The following is a 14339-nucleotide window of genomic DNA, read 5'->3' as shown; positions in this document are numbered from 1 at the left end:
CTGGCACTGGCCCATATGTCTTTGTTCTTAGAATATAATTTCTCTCTGCTGGGAGAGAAATTATAAGGACTGAAAAGATATGCAACTGTTTTTTGAAAGGTGGGGAGGGTGGAGAGCAGGGTTTTGAGGCTGCAGATGCCAGTAGTGAGAAGGCCTTTGTTAAATAACTAAGCGAACAACCTCCAAATTAAAGAACATTTCAGACTTGTTAAGACCACTGAATTGCCACACATTCCTACCTGCTATGTCACGTGCTAGACCCAGTTGGAGGACTTATGTCATCTTCTTTTTCAGATCTCCAAGTCTGATGGGGCAGACACAGCACATGCCCTTCATGGAGTTCCTAGTCCGATGGGGGAGACACAGCCCTGCCTTCATGGAGCTCCTAGTCTGATGGGGGAGACACAGCCCTGCCTCATGGAGCTCCTAGTCTGATGGGGGAGACACAGCCCTGCCTCATGGAGCTCCTAGTCTGATGGGGGAGACACAGCCCTGCCTCATGGAGCTCCTAGTCTGATGGGGGAGACACAGCCCTGCCTCATGGAGCTCCTAGTCTAATGGGGGAGACACAGCCCTGCCCCATGGAGCTCCTAGTCTGATGGGGGAGACACAGCCCTGCCTCATGGAGCTCCTAGTCTGATGGGGGAGACACAGCCCTGCCCCATGGAGCTCCTAGTCTGATGGGGGAGACACAGCCCTGCCTCATGGAGCTCCTAGTCTGATGGGGGAGACACAGCCCTGCCCCATGGAGCTCCTAGTCTGATGGGGGAGACACAGCCCTGCCTCATGGAGCTCCTAGTCTGATGGGGGAGACACAGCCCTGCCTCATGGAGCTCCTAGTCTGATGGGGGAGACATAGCCCTGCCTCATGGAGCTTCTAGTCTGATGGGGGAGACACAGCCCTGCCTTCATGGAGCTCCTAGTCTGATGGGGGAGACACAGCCCTGCCTTCATGGAGCTCCTAGTCTAAGAGAGGAGGGAAATCCTCTTTCAGTCACTTTCCCCACCCCCACCCCAGTCTCTCTGAGTTCATCATTGTATTTATTTCCCTCATATCACTTCTCACAATGAAACGTTTTCCTTTGCATTTATTTTATTTTCACTCACTTGCCTGTCTCCTCCTCCACAAGGACGAATGCCCCATGTGGACAGGCACCTTGTCTGCCCTGCTCATGGCTTTCCCCAGGCCCTAAAACAGTGCCTGCACCTCCCACTGCTCCATAAAAACCCGATTTGGAGCGAAGTGGATGAGGGAAGCCTGGTTCTGTGGGCTGCCTGTGGGAGACAGCATGGTGCACCCCAGGGCTCCCTGACATCTCTGCACCCTGTGAGTGTCTCCTGAACATGTTGGACCCGCTCCAGGAGGAGCAGTGCACACACCCTCCGGGTTTGCAAATGACTGCGGGGTATTCGCAGACGTTGCTGGGGCTGAAGTCCCGTTTGGCTGAGCACCCCGGTGCAGAGGGAGAAGGCCCAGCGTGGAGTCAGGTGCCGACAAAGCCACGCACATCCCTGCAGCTTGTCTCCTTGCCTCTTTCAGGACCACCTGTGCACAGTGTGTGTGAGAGGCTCTCCCGCACGGTGTCATGGGTGCTGATGTTATTAGTAGCATCACTGGTCACTATGGTGGTGATTTCAAAACCTGTCTGTGATGAAACGAGTCCGTGGACACCAAGGGGACTCTAAGGAAAGACCACCCTATCTAAGGCTTGGCCATCCCTGAACAAAAGCAACCACTGAGGGGTCAACCCCTGACTCTCCGAAGACCTCAAAGGTCCCAATGACCGCATGGGGCCAGGCTGACCTGTTGGGGAGAGAATCAGGAGACCCGGCGGTGATTTGCCCAATGCATTTGGGCACCAGCAATACAGAAGCTGAACAGGCTTTAGCTCCATTAGCAAAGCTGTTCAAGTTAAAACCCACTGAACAACCACCGCTTGCTTCCCATAGCCCACCCGCAGGCATGCAGAGCAAACCAAGACGGTGTGAGGATAAAGTGGATGCTAAGATTTAACAACACCTGTGTTTGCTCAGAACTTTGAGACCAGCCCTGGGCACTGAGAACACGCCCCCCCCCCCAGGCACCAATGAGCAGCAGGGGTCCCCTCAGAACACCCTCACTGCAGAAACCTTGAGGTCTGAAGCTAATTTTCAGGACCCTTTATTAGAGAGCATTTCTGAGCACAGCCAGACCACTGGGGGAGACAGGGGGACTGTGGGTGGGGATACTGTTGACATGGGTGGTCAGAGTTGAAGAACCTGGAGCAGGCAGAGCAGCCAGAGGGAGGGGGCCCAGGGGGAACTGGGATTTGGGGATGAGGGAGGTCCTCCCTGTGGGAGCGAAGGCCTTGACTGTGAACCCTGGCGGAGGTAGCCACCAGCCTCAGTCTGCAAACAGCCCTCCTTCTGCAGGTCCAGCAGGCTGTGCAAACAGAGGGAGGCTCTGCAAACAGCACAGTGTGTTAAGTAGTTTCAGACTCTAAACAGCAGCTTGCTCTGTACACAGAGGACGTGCCGTCATCAGGGACCTGGTGAGCAGACGGCCAGCCGCAGGATTCAGACCCAGATCAAAGCCAGAAACAAAAGATCAGAGACAGTGCTCCTGGGAGAGGGAGCAGGTCAGTTCTGTTGTCATCGATAGGGGGTTAGCCCAGACCGGAGCCATTGACACCTCTCTGTGGGGCATGCGCTGCCCTCACCTAAAAGGATCGGAGGGTGGGCCAGTTCCCAATTCCTCCCCACACTCCACTTTGGTCCCAGCATAACAGCCTCCTGGCTGGGACCTGGGCGTCTGTCGTGGCGGCCTGGACCATGCATTATTAAGCAGGAGGCCGGGTCCTTGCAGAAGAGAGGCCAGTGGTGACTGCATCGCAGCATCGCTAGGGCCTCAGGTTTACAGTCCATCTGTACATCCATTATTTATGGCAGCTGAGTGGCGGTGAGCAAGTGACTCAATTAAGATAACGTTACTGCACAGAGTGGTGGTTAATGCTGAGAAGTTATTCCAAATCACTCTTTCCCATGCACTGAGCTAGACAGACAGAGAGCCAGAGGAACTCCCAGACAGAGAGACAGAGAGAAGAGAGATGGGGAGAGAAAGAGCGAGGCAGACCCGCATGGGCCAGGAGGGGAGGTTCCCCCACAGGCCACCTCTGCTTCCTCCCCAGCCCCTGCACTGAGGTCCCTGCTTGCTGTCTTGGAGAAGAGGAGCCCTCCATGTCTCCGTCAGTTGAATCTCCACCATCCCCCCTCTCCCCCCTCCCTGTTCCTTGTGCTGTCCACTTGCACTGTCCAGTCCCCAGGACATGGAGAGCTCAGGTATGGCCCTGCAGGGCTAAGAGTGGGGCCTGCGAGGGAGCCATGCCAATAGCCTGCTGTGCTTCCCAACACTGGAGTTCCTGCAGCTGATGGTGGACAGGGGGTGAGAAGTGTGGCCAGGTAGGGGCTCCTGGGAAAGAATGGCCTGGTGGGAAGAGGAAGAGAGGTTTGGGGGCCAAGTGGGAAGGAAAGTAGGTGGCAGAGAAGTGGCCAAGAGAGGTGGGGGAAAGGTAAGGGGTGGAGGGAAGAAGGGAGGGAGGAAAAGGGGGTGATGTGGGATAAATGCAGGGAGAGGGAAAAGGGAGGGGAAGAGAGAACAGGAAGACGGTCCAGGTGGAGTGGGGGAGGGGGCAGGGGGAGAGAGGCAGAGAGAGACTTCTTCATGGATGCCTGTCGGTGCTGGCAGAGCCCGCGGCAGTGACTATGGATGTGGAGGTGCCGCTCATTGGTGGCTGCTCTGGAAGGCACGGGAGGCACAGCAGGAGAGCGGGCACCCGTGATCAGGTAGAACAGGGCAGCCAACAATGAGTACGTGAGCAGAGCCTCCCGGGGAAGCAGGTAAGATACACCAGGTGTCTTTCCACCTGCAGCTCGCCTTGTGCCTGGGAGTTGCCCAGTCCCTGCTGGGAAAGGGTTTGTGGGCGGAAGTGGCAGGGGGGGGCGTCCTTCCTAGGTGTGTGCGCTGCTGAAGGGGAACCTCAGGGGAGACTTGGCATCCAAACCCGAAGGCAGGACGCGCAGGCAGGCTGGCCACCCTGTTCTCTGGGGATGCATCTGCGCATGGGCTGCAGCTGTGCCCTCCCACAGGGCCAGAAGCAGGTCGTAAAGGACAAGAATGCCCCCCTGCACCCCGGAAGTGAATGGCATTTGTGCTGGGACTTTTAGCACCTGGGTGGGACTGGGGGTGGGGGATGGGGGGCCCCTTCTGCTTGTACAGGTGGTCGGTCATTCATTCCACCCCGGCATCACGGTGGTGGTGGGTGGTGGGTGGTGTCCTCTCCCCATGCCTCCACTCTCCCCTCTCCCCATGTCACAGCATGTGACCAGGCAACTCGGGCCTGGGTTGCTCCCAATTTCCATTTCCCTGCGCTTTCAGGGAAAGGGATCCAGGAGCAGCAGGCAGGTTCCCGGGCCTAATCGGGCCTGAGGCATCTCTAAGCAGACAGGGAGCGCGTGGGGACTGATCACCCGACAGGTACAGATGTCGACATGCCGAAGGCTCTCATCCCTGAGATGACGCTCTCGGGATGGAGAGGCTCAGACCGTCAGTCAGCAGAGGTTGCGCATCACCATCCGGGATGGAGGCTGCCGGTGAAGCCCTCCAACAGCCCGGGGACTTCATAAACTAAATAACAGACACCTTCCCCCTCAAATCTGAGGATTCCTGAGCTGCCTCCTTTTTGTGGTAGCATTTCTCATCACCTCCTCCCTGCCACTAACAAGTTCTTCCAGCCAGGGCAGGTAAAGGATGAACAAGTCCCAGAGACACAGCTCCTGGGGTGGAAAACCCAGCTCCATGGTCTACCAGCAGAGGGCAACTCACCTACTGCCCTGGTCTCAGTTGACCTGTCTGGCGTGCTGGCCTGTTGCCAGCAGTGCGTGGGGTTCTCCGTGGGGCTGTGCATCTTCTGTGCTTCCAGGCACGTTGTTCCTACCTGCTGGGTAATGCCGTGGTAAGAACCCTGGCCCTGCTCCTGCTAGCTGTGGCACTGGGCAAATGACTGGGTCTCTGAGACCCAGGTGGCTCTTGACTAAAATGAAGATGGTGACAGTTCCTACCTGGTGGGGCTTTGAGATGGTTAACCCCTGCGGAGCCTTAGGACAGCCCGGTGCACGGTGAGCCCCCAGGAGATGTTGGGGGTGGTAGGGAGCATTCCAGGGTCCACCTGTGTGAGTTATGAGGTTCCTGGCTGCCTGTCCTGCCTCTCCCATCAGCTGGGAACTGGTCAGGGGCCCAGGTTGCATCCGGCCTGGATCGTTCAGGGAGGGGATGTCCAGGAATCCACCTCTGAAGAGTCTGTGAGAGACCCTGCCCTGGGAAGATAACGTGTCCTTGCACTGACATGAAGATGCACGGGCTCTGGAAATCAGCAAGACCCCGGGGTCACTCATCCACTGTGAGGACTGGGGCAAGCGGCTCTTCCTCTCTGAGCCTCATTCTTCCCTTACCTTGAAAAGCACACTTAGATGCCATCCCTGAAGCATCTAGCACAGATCCAGCCATGGTGGGTGCTTACATGACAGTGGCTGGGACAGTACCTGGGAAAAATGATGCAGATGGTGAATAATCTCTCGCCTTTCCATGCCCAGGCCCTACTTCCACCTCCTGAAGCCCTGCTCTAGCCCAAAGTGACCCCGCCCAGCCCCATCCCCCAGGGTTCTAGGCAACCAGAGTGTGATTTGTGGGAATTCACAGGCCCCTTCACTAACTGCCTCTGTGACCATTGGCCACTTCTTCCCAGGGCCACCAGCATTGACGAGACAGAAGTTTGGAGATGGCACAATGACAGGTAGCGAGCAGGTAAAGTGAGCGTTTATGGTAGCAAGTGGGGCAATAGGGATTGATCGGGCCAGAAGAATTGAGGGAAACAGCATTCAAATTCAAAATTGTGAGCTATGTTGTCTATGTTCTCCAACTCGCCACCCTGGCATGGTGGAATTCAGGCTGAGGATGGAGTGAGAATAGGTGGAGTTGGTCACTTCTCAGCCTTCATGTCACTGTAGGTGGCTCCAAGTCTACACCAGGGAAGAAAGCTGGCTCCCCCTGCTCCTCTCCCAGGGAGCCCAACAGCTGGCCCAGGGGGTTGGTGCCCCTCCCTCAGATGCTGCTGTGGGAAGGCCCGCCACCCAGTGGCCACCTGCCCCAGCACAAGCCCAGGCCCATCTGCCCTTTCCTTATATAGAAAGAGTTGGGACTTACCTATCAGTGGATGGTATTAGAGCCAGATTAAAGAGAGAGAGGAGGGGAAAAAACAAAACACCCAGAATGATCAAGCCACGCCAGGTGGGGAGCAAAGCCCTGCGCATCCACATTAACTCTGCCTCTGCCTTGCCCTGGGGAGGGAGCTGGGCAGGGAGGGGCTGGGAGAGGTGGGAGATGGGGCTGACCCAGCTCACACTCCCAAGGAGGACCCCAGGAGGCACCTGCTCCATTTGGCAGTACATCCAGTGGTTGTAACCATGGCTCTGATCTAGACAGACTAGGTTCAAATCACAGCTGCTTCACTAGCTGCCTCTTCAGCCTCCCTGAGCCTCAGTTTCCCCGTCGGTAACATTGGAGTGATGATAACCCCACTTAGGGCTGAGAGGGGCTGTGCTGTAGGTCACTCAATAGGCAGCCATATTCATCAAATAGACTCTGATTTCCACAGACGGCAAGGCTGCCCCCCACCAACTCTGGGCAGGGTCATCTGTGCTGTGATGGCCACCCAGTGCTGGGTGAGAACACTAAGCCTTAATCTTTGATCTCAGATGTGAGGTTTGGAGTCCTAGGAACAAAAAGTAAAAAAATATTTAAACACTATAACTTTACTGGTTGTGGACAATGGAGAGTTAGGGAAGTCATCTGATTCATGGGTTTAATTAATAACTATAGCACTAACAGCAGCTCACATTTACCAGGCACGTGCATGCTGGTACTGATTACGCCCTGAACCTTTAACCCTGAGGTTTAATCCAGTGCATGGGTTTTGCTGTTACCCCACTTTCCAGATGGGGAATATGCACAGTGGGGGGCTGTGTGGGGAGCTCACATGTCCAGTGTGGTGGGAGGGCTCTATGACAAGGGCATCTAGACCAACGGTCGCCAACCAATGGTCCATGAGGTCCGAAAGGTTGGCGACTGCTGGTTCTAGACAAGTCAGCTTGTCAGGATCCAGGGCAGGAACAATGCCGTAGGCCAGGCTGCACTCCCGGTCACCTGGCCTCTCGCAGTCCTTATCTGTCTTCTTCCATCGGAGTGTGTGTGCTCAGATGTGGTCTGGCAGGCACTTGGGCCCTCTCCGAGGCACCTAGCCTTTCCTTCCCCGTGGATACAGGCCTCAGGAGGCAGGCAGGCCAGGACCAGGTCCTGGGCCTCTCCTCTGAGCCACCTGCTGCAGCACCTCCTCTGCATATGGGCTTCCTGGAGGCAGAGAGATGGTGAAGATGAGTCCCGTGGGGCCAGGGAATGTTCTCGACACCTGGTGCATTTTTCCAGCCGCCTTCCTGAGGGGGTTGCTCATAGGCATTGTGCCCTCTCCCGGGTGTGGGAGAATTGTTTGCAGCCCGGCCCTGCTGGGTCCCAGTCAGCTCTGCCTGAATGTACTTCTCATTCCCTTCAACTCTGCAGGAGGGACCAGGCCTTGGTCTCTGAACCAGGGCAGGGGTAGGTTGTCTTTGAAAAGGTTATGCTGGGATTTCCACTGTGGAGGAAGAAACATAGTTTTCCTTCTTCCCTCCTAAATTCCTTGTGCTTCTCTAGTAATCATATTGACTTGAGGCAGATTAACAGGAGGAAATGACCATATTCATTACATATGTACACACAGGGATTCCATCAGAAAAGGGGACCCCAGATACACTAGGTGGTTGACACTTTATGCCATTCTGGTCTCAGGGGAGGGAGATGGAGGGACTAGGACTTTGAAGGGAAAGCAGGCAATTTCCAGGTAGATGAGAGAGCAAACAGGTGGGAAACATGCTTGCTGGGCTACCCAGAAACAGTGGGGTTCAGTGGGGAGTCTAACACATAGACTTTGCAGCTTCCTCTCTGTCTGCCACACTGAGATTACATTATGCTACGGTGACAGCTCCCTTCCTTTTAATCAGGTATTTCTATCTGAATTCCCACAGATAGGTAAGGAGAGAGGGTCAAAGCTTCTTTCTGAGTCTTTTGTTTCTTAAAAATAACCAGTTTAAAATAATCAGTGTCCTGCAAGTCATATTCTAGGGCAGGGGTGGGCAAACTTTTTGACTTGAGGGCCACAATGGGTTCTTAAACTGGACCGGAGGGCCGGAACAAAAGCATGGATGGAGTGTTTGTGTGAACTAATATAAATTCAAAGTAAAGGAGCGGAGGGGAGAGCAAGAGAACCCTTTCGGTTCCGCGGGCCGGATAGAACAGCCGAACGGGCCGGATCCAGCCCGCGGGCCGTAGTTTGCCCACGGCTGTTCTAGGGTGGCAAACCCTGCCTCCCCTCGCCACCATCTCTCCTCCAGCATCCACAGCAACTGGGCCACGGAGGACCAGGTGGCAGTCCCTCCATGGCCACGCAGACAGCCTCTGACCCTGGCTCTCCAAATACCTGTGGTTTGCTGTTCTTCCTCACATTACATCCTCATCACAGACACCAGACTCAGCGTCCACCTTGGCCTCTGAATCAGACCCAAGTTCAGCTCTCCTCCATTAAGCTCAGCACCTACCTGCCCCAGCTGTATCCCACGTCAATCAGCATTCCACTTAGAAAATACCTGAGGTTCCTAGGAAGGAATGAAGGAAAGAAGGGTTAACATAAAAACATTAAAACCTGTAAAGAATTTTTGTGAGTTTATTTGAGCCAAACTGACAATAATTGCCAGGAAGCAAAATTTCAGCAGATTGGGATAATGCTCCAGAGAATGCATGTTTTTTTTTTTTTTTTCCCCATCTATTTTTATACATTGCAATCAAAGGAGGGGGCATAGGTGGGTTACATGAAATCCACTGGTGGTAGATTAGAGAGATGGGAGAAAGTAAAGTGGTGAAACCTCTTGGATTGGATAAAAAGTAAAATGATAGACACATACTTAGGTGGGTGCAGGATAGCCAACAGTCAACAATTAGCATGATAGCAATGAAGGAATTTGTGGTGTCTGTCCTGGCGCCCAGGCACATTAGGTTATGCCCTGAGGGGTCTGGAAAAAGGGAAGTTACAAGTTACCCAGACATTTCAAAAATATGTTATTATAGATGCAAAAAGACAGATAGGCTCAGTTAAGGTAAAGGTTGACATTGTCAGGGAAGATACCGGCCTAGGATGTAACTACCCACAGTAACTGCTTTTAGTTAAAGTTTAATTTCAGACCATCCTTTGTGGTTACTTTAGTCTCTGAGTTTGCAAGACCGGCCTGCATGTCAGGTTAGCATGTGGCCCCTTTCGTCCACAGAAGAAAGGGAGGGAGGGAGGGAGGGAGGAAGGGAGGGAGGAAGGAAGGAAGGAAGGAAGGAAGGAAGGAAGGAAGGAAGGAAGGAAGGGAGATAGGGAAGGAGGAAGGGGAGAGAGAAATAAATAAATAAATAAATAAATAAATAAATAAATAAAGTAAGTAAGTAAGTAAGTAAGGGAAATGGGAACGTACAAAATCATCATAGGGGCTAGACAAATGGAAGTCAGGGCTCACTGCTAGACTTTGGCTTAAGATCACACCTGCACACCTGACACCAGCTGCTGTCACTGCTGGGACCCCCAACGTTGCCGGAGCTGCTCCACACCCAGGGAGCTGGGGACAACATGGACACAACAGTTGCTGCAAATCTTCACGTTGACCGGAGCCCACTCAGTGGCAATACCCCCCGCAGAGGAAATGGCCTCTGGCTCCAGGGCACCGTCCAGAGCACATGGTGATGCCTCTTGTGGGCAAAACTGACATTGCAGCCAGAATGCCAGCAGCATGGGACTCTGGGAAATGTCACTCTTACACTCTCTAGCTCCTACGATACAGAAGGAACAGAGAAGAGGGTGTGCACGGTGCCAAGTGCCTGCAGACACTGTCCAGCCACCCGCCCCACCCCCTGGAACTCCTTTGAACTTCAGCCAGGCTGTGGTCCCATCGAAGTCTGTGGTCTCTGCCCAAACTCGCCTCTGCTGGGATGTCCTCACAGTCCACGGGGCAGAGGACTGCCACAGCCCCACCCATTCCCCACCCCTCACCCACCTCCTTAAACCAAGGTCTTCTTATCCCCAGCCTGGTCCCTGGGCCCCCGGCTCCTTTGGCACCAAATCCAGAGCCGCTGCCAGAGGAGGGCACTGCCTAGAGCCAGGAAGCTCCGAGAGCCGGGCGGCAGCCTGGCAACCTCACCTGCCCTCCCGAGCCGCATCCTAGAGGGCATCTATCTATCTCACCCTGAGACTCTGAAGTTTCCAACTGGCCTTTCCTGCTGTTAAAACAGCAGAATGAACATGGCTTCACATAAACATGTACACATGCAAGGTCCCCAGGAAGCTGGGCACACCTTTGCTGGGTCAACTCAGTCACTGGCTAACTCACTTAAAAAAGGGGTGGAAGGATGGGGCTGGGAGGGAGGTGTGGCAGGAGCAGAAGGTAGACAGGCCAGGAACTGCCCTACCTGGCCACCCATCCCTCCACCTGACAGCCCATCCCCACCTGACAACCACCCCCTACCTGATAACCTACCCTCCCACCAAGGTGGTGGCTGAGGTCCTTCAGGCCCAGACTGGGCTGAGGAATCCGCTGAGGGCAGGCGTTGGGGCGGGCAGATGAGGGGTGGGGAGGTTTGCAGGGAGACAGGGCAGGGAAGAGCAGGAGTGAAGAACTTGGACCACCTGGGAGGAAAAGTCAGAGCTGGGCAGGACCTGGGGCTCAGGCCCCTGCCCCCCTCCTCCCTCTGTGGCTTCCTTGGCAGCCCCTCAACTAAAGCCTCCAAGAGCAGTTGGAGCTACAGCCATGCCAATGACCTTGCGGCTGCACATCCAGCTTAATCCGCATCGTGTCACAGTGAAGGCCTCGCTGTCACTGGGGGATATTTATAACCTACCTGCCTGGTCTGGTACCTGGAGTCCACTGGAAACTAGGCCACAGGAGCCAGGGGAGGAAGCAGGCCCTGCCCCCTGCCCCCGCCTCCCAGCCTGGGAAGGTCCCAGGGAGTGGCACCCAAGTTAGGGACAGAGGAGAGAGAGCCCCTCTGCCCCAGCTAGAAAACTGCCCAACCCCTGGGTGAGTGGGCTTTCCAGAAAGGGCTTCAGGTGCCCATAATAAGCTGTCTCTGTGCTGCATCTCCTGCCTTCACATAATGAGTGGTCCCTTGGCACATGTGCCAGCTGAGTGCCTCTTCCCAAGACTCTTTCCTTCTCAGTGATCAAACTGCACAGCAGCTCCCAGTGCCTGGGGCCAAGTACAACAGCCAAGGCCTTCACCCACCCCATCTCCCCACTGCTTTACGTGGATGTGTGGTCTGGTCACCGAGGACTCAGACCCCCTGGGGGCCAGTGCAGGCTCCCCTGCTCTCTGCATGACCTTGAGAAACCTTTCTCTGTCTGTGCTCTCTGTGTGACCTTGAGAAACCTTTCTCTGTCTGTGCTCTCTGTGTGACCTTGAGAAATCTCTCTCTGTCCTTACTCTCTGAATGACCTTGAGAAACCTTTGTCTGTGCTCTCTGCGTGACCTTGAGAAATCTCTGTCCATGCTCTCTGCATGACCTTGAGAAATCTCTCTCTGTCAGTGCTCTCTGCATGACCTTTAGTAATCTTATGGGAAACTGTCTCAGTTTTCTCATCTATATAATGAGGTTTACAATGAGGACTGCATGAATAAAAGGCTCAGAATGGTGCCTGGCATATAGTGCTCAATGTGTGCTAACCTGGATAGAAAGGTTTATTGGTGAGGAGGAAAGGCCCAGAGCCAGGCTGCATAGGTTCAAATCCTGAGACTGCCACTCGCTGGCTGAGTGACCTTGTGCACATTACTTGATGTTTCTGGGCCTCGGTTTCTTCCTCCCTAAAGTGGCAATGACAGCACCTGCCACACGAGGCTGTTGTGAGGATTAAATTAGTGTGTAAAGCTCTAAGAATGGTGCCTGGCACACGGTAGGTGTTCAGTTAGTTTTAGCTTTGATGATGGTCATGATTATTTGGGCAAGATTTTCCTCCAGCCAGACGTCCTTCTCTGCTTCCTGCCTCCACACTTAGCTGGCACCATTGCTCTCCCTCCCACTCTCTCTTTCCTCTTCCCTCCCAGTTCACATGCCTCAGAATTACTTTCAGGCTCCACCTCCTTCATGCAGCCTTCCCTGACCATTCACTGGGTTTTCCACTGCTTCCCTTCTCTAATCCCTGAGGCCTGACCCTCCCAGTGTGACTCCTCTGAGTAAACAGAGAGTGTGAACCCTGAAACATGCTCCGCCTAGCTCACCTCTCCAGCCCTCAGAGCACAGAGTCTAGCTCTGAGCTGGGCGGACAGCAGAGGAGGGGTCAGACCTGTCCTTGCTGAGCCTGGTCCTTCGCTCCAGGCAGACTCTGTGTTCCTTGGATGGGGGAGTGCACAGTGGCCTGCAGCAGACACACACTCACTCCCACTCACACTCACTCCCACTCCCACTCACACTCACTCACACTCCCACTCACACGCGCACTCACTCATACTCACTCACACTCACACTCCCACTCCCACTCACTCCCACTCACTCTCACTCACATGCGCACTCACTCACACTCACACCCACTCCCACTCACACTCACTCACACACTCACACTCACTCCCATGCGCACTCGCACTCACACCCACTCCCACAACCACTCACACTCACTCACACTCACTCACACTCACACTCACTCACACTCGCTCACACTCACACTCACACTCACTCACACTCACACTCACTCACACTCACTCACACTCACACTCACTCACACTCACACTCACACTCACTCCCATGCGCACTCGCACTCACATCCACTCCCACAACCACTCACACTCACTCACACTCACTCACACTCACACTCACACTCACACACACTCACACTCACACTCACTCACACTCACACTCACTCACACTCACTCACACTCACTCACACTCACACTCACTCACACTCACACTCACACTCACTCCCATGCGCACTCGCACTCCCATGTGCACTCTGCTTGTGCCCTGTAAGGTGAAGCCTAGTTGTTTCCCCAGAAATAGTCCCGCATTCCCACTGATGACAACCAAAGTGCACTTTCCCCAAGCCCAGCCATTTTCTGGATTTTCCCGCCCAACAGAGGAACAGGCTCGTATGCCTCCCGTCCCCTGCGAAGTGGGGCACACCTAGGAGGCCAGGTGGGGCTGGGCAGGCTGTTTTAGGGGGGCACCAAGTCCCACCTCCAGGGCAAGGGCCCACCTTGGGCCGCTGCTGCCTTGTCTGCAGTCAGAAATAAGCACCTGAGTCATGCTTTTCTCTCCTTTGAAAGCCCACAGACAGCATGGCAGCTGTCTGACCCGGTGCTGTTAACACTCTCTGTCCCCAGGCCACACTCAGCCGGGCCCATCCGCGGGCCCTGCTGACGGCCCCTCGCTCCCTCCCCAACACACATTCCACTGGCCAGGCTGGGCTGGCCCAGGAGCTGTCACATGCAGGGCTCTCCCCCCACTGCCCTGCCTCCCCCAGGGCCACCTCACTTTTTTGGGGTGCACCCAGAACAGAGACAACATCACTCATGCCACAGGGGACACCTTGGTGGGGGTCCCCCTTTCTCCTATGAGCTGGGCAGGAGCTGGTGCAGCGGAGCAGGGGGGGACACTTCCTTTGCACTCATTGGCCTCTCTGGGTGTCAGAGGGCCGCTGCCACCAGCCCCGTGCTCAGCCCTTTCTAGCTCCCCAGTCAGCCTGCCCCTATGGATGAGGAGGGGAGGAGGCCCCTCCTGCCATCCCTCTGGCACCCGAGCCCTGTCCTCGGCCCACATTCCTCTCCCCTGCTCCATCTAACAGGGCTGGGACAGGACCTTCACCCTAGCATTCTGACCGAGAACCGAGCATGAACCTCTCTCTGCTTTCTCTGTCAATCACCCCCAAGGATAATACCTTCCCCAAAAAGTGTTTGTCTGGTGGAGGGAGCCCAGGCCTGAGAGGGGGGTGAGAGGAGCCTCCTAAGTGCAGCCACAGGCAGTGAGCAGCAGGGGTCATGCAGTGGCACCAGTGGAGAGGCACACAGCACATCCCAGCTACAGCCCTTCCTCACCCATCGGCTTGTTACCCTCTGCGCTACAGGAGGGCCCTGAGGCTGCCCCACCCTCTCCCACATGGGAGGGAATCGAGCCTCCCCTCTGAGCAAGGAGATGCCTGGGG

Source organism: Plecotus auritus, assembly GCF_963455305.1.
Source record: "Plecotus auritus genome assembly, chromosome: 4".
Classification (NCBI taxonomy): domain Eukaryota; kingdom Metazoa; phylum Chordata; class Mammalia; order Chiroptera; family Vespertilionidae; genus Plecotus; species Plecotus auritus.
The sequence above is the reverse complement of the archived record's forward strand: the minus strand, read 5'-3'. Positions refer to the sequence as shown.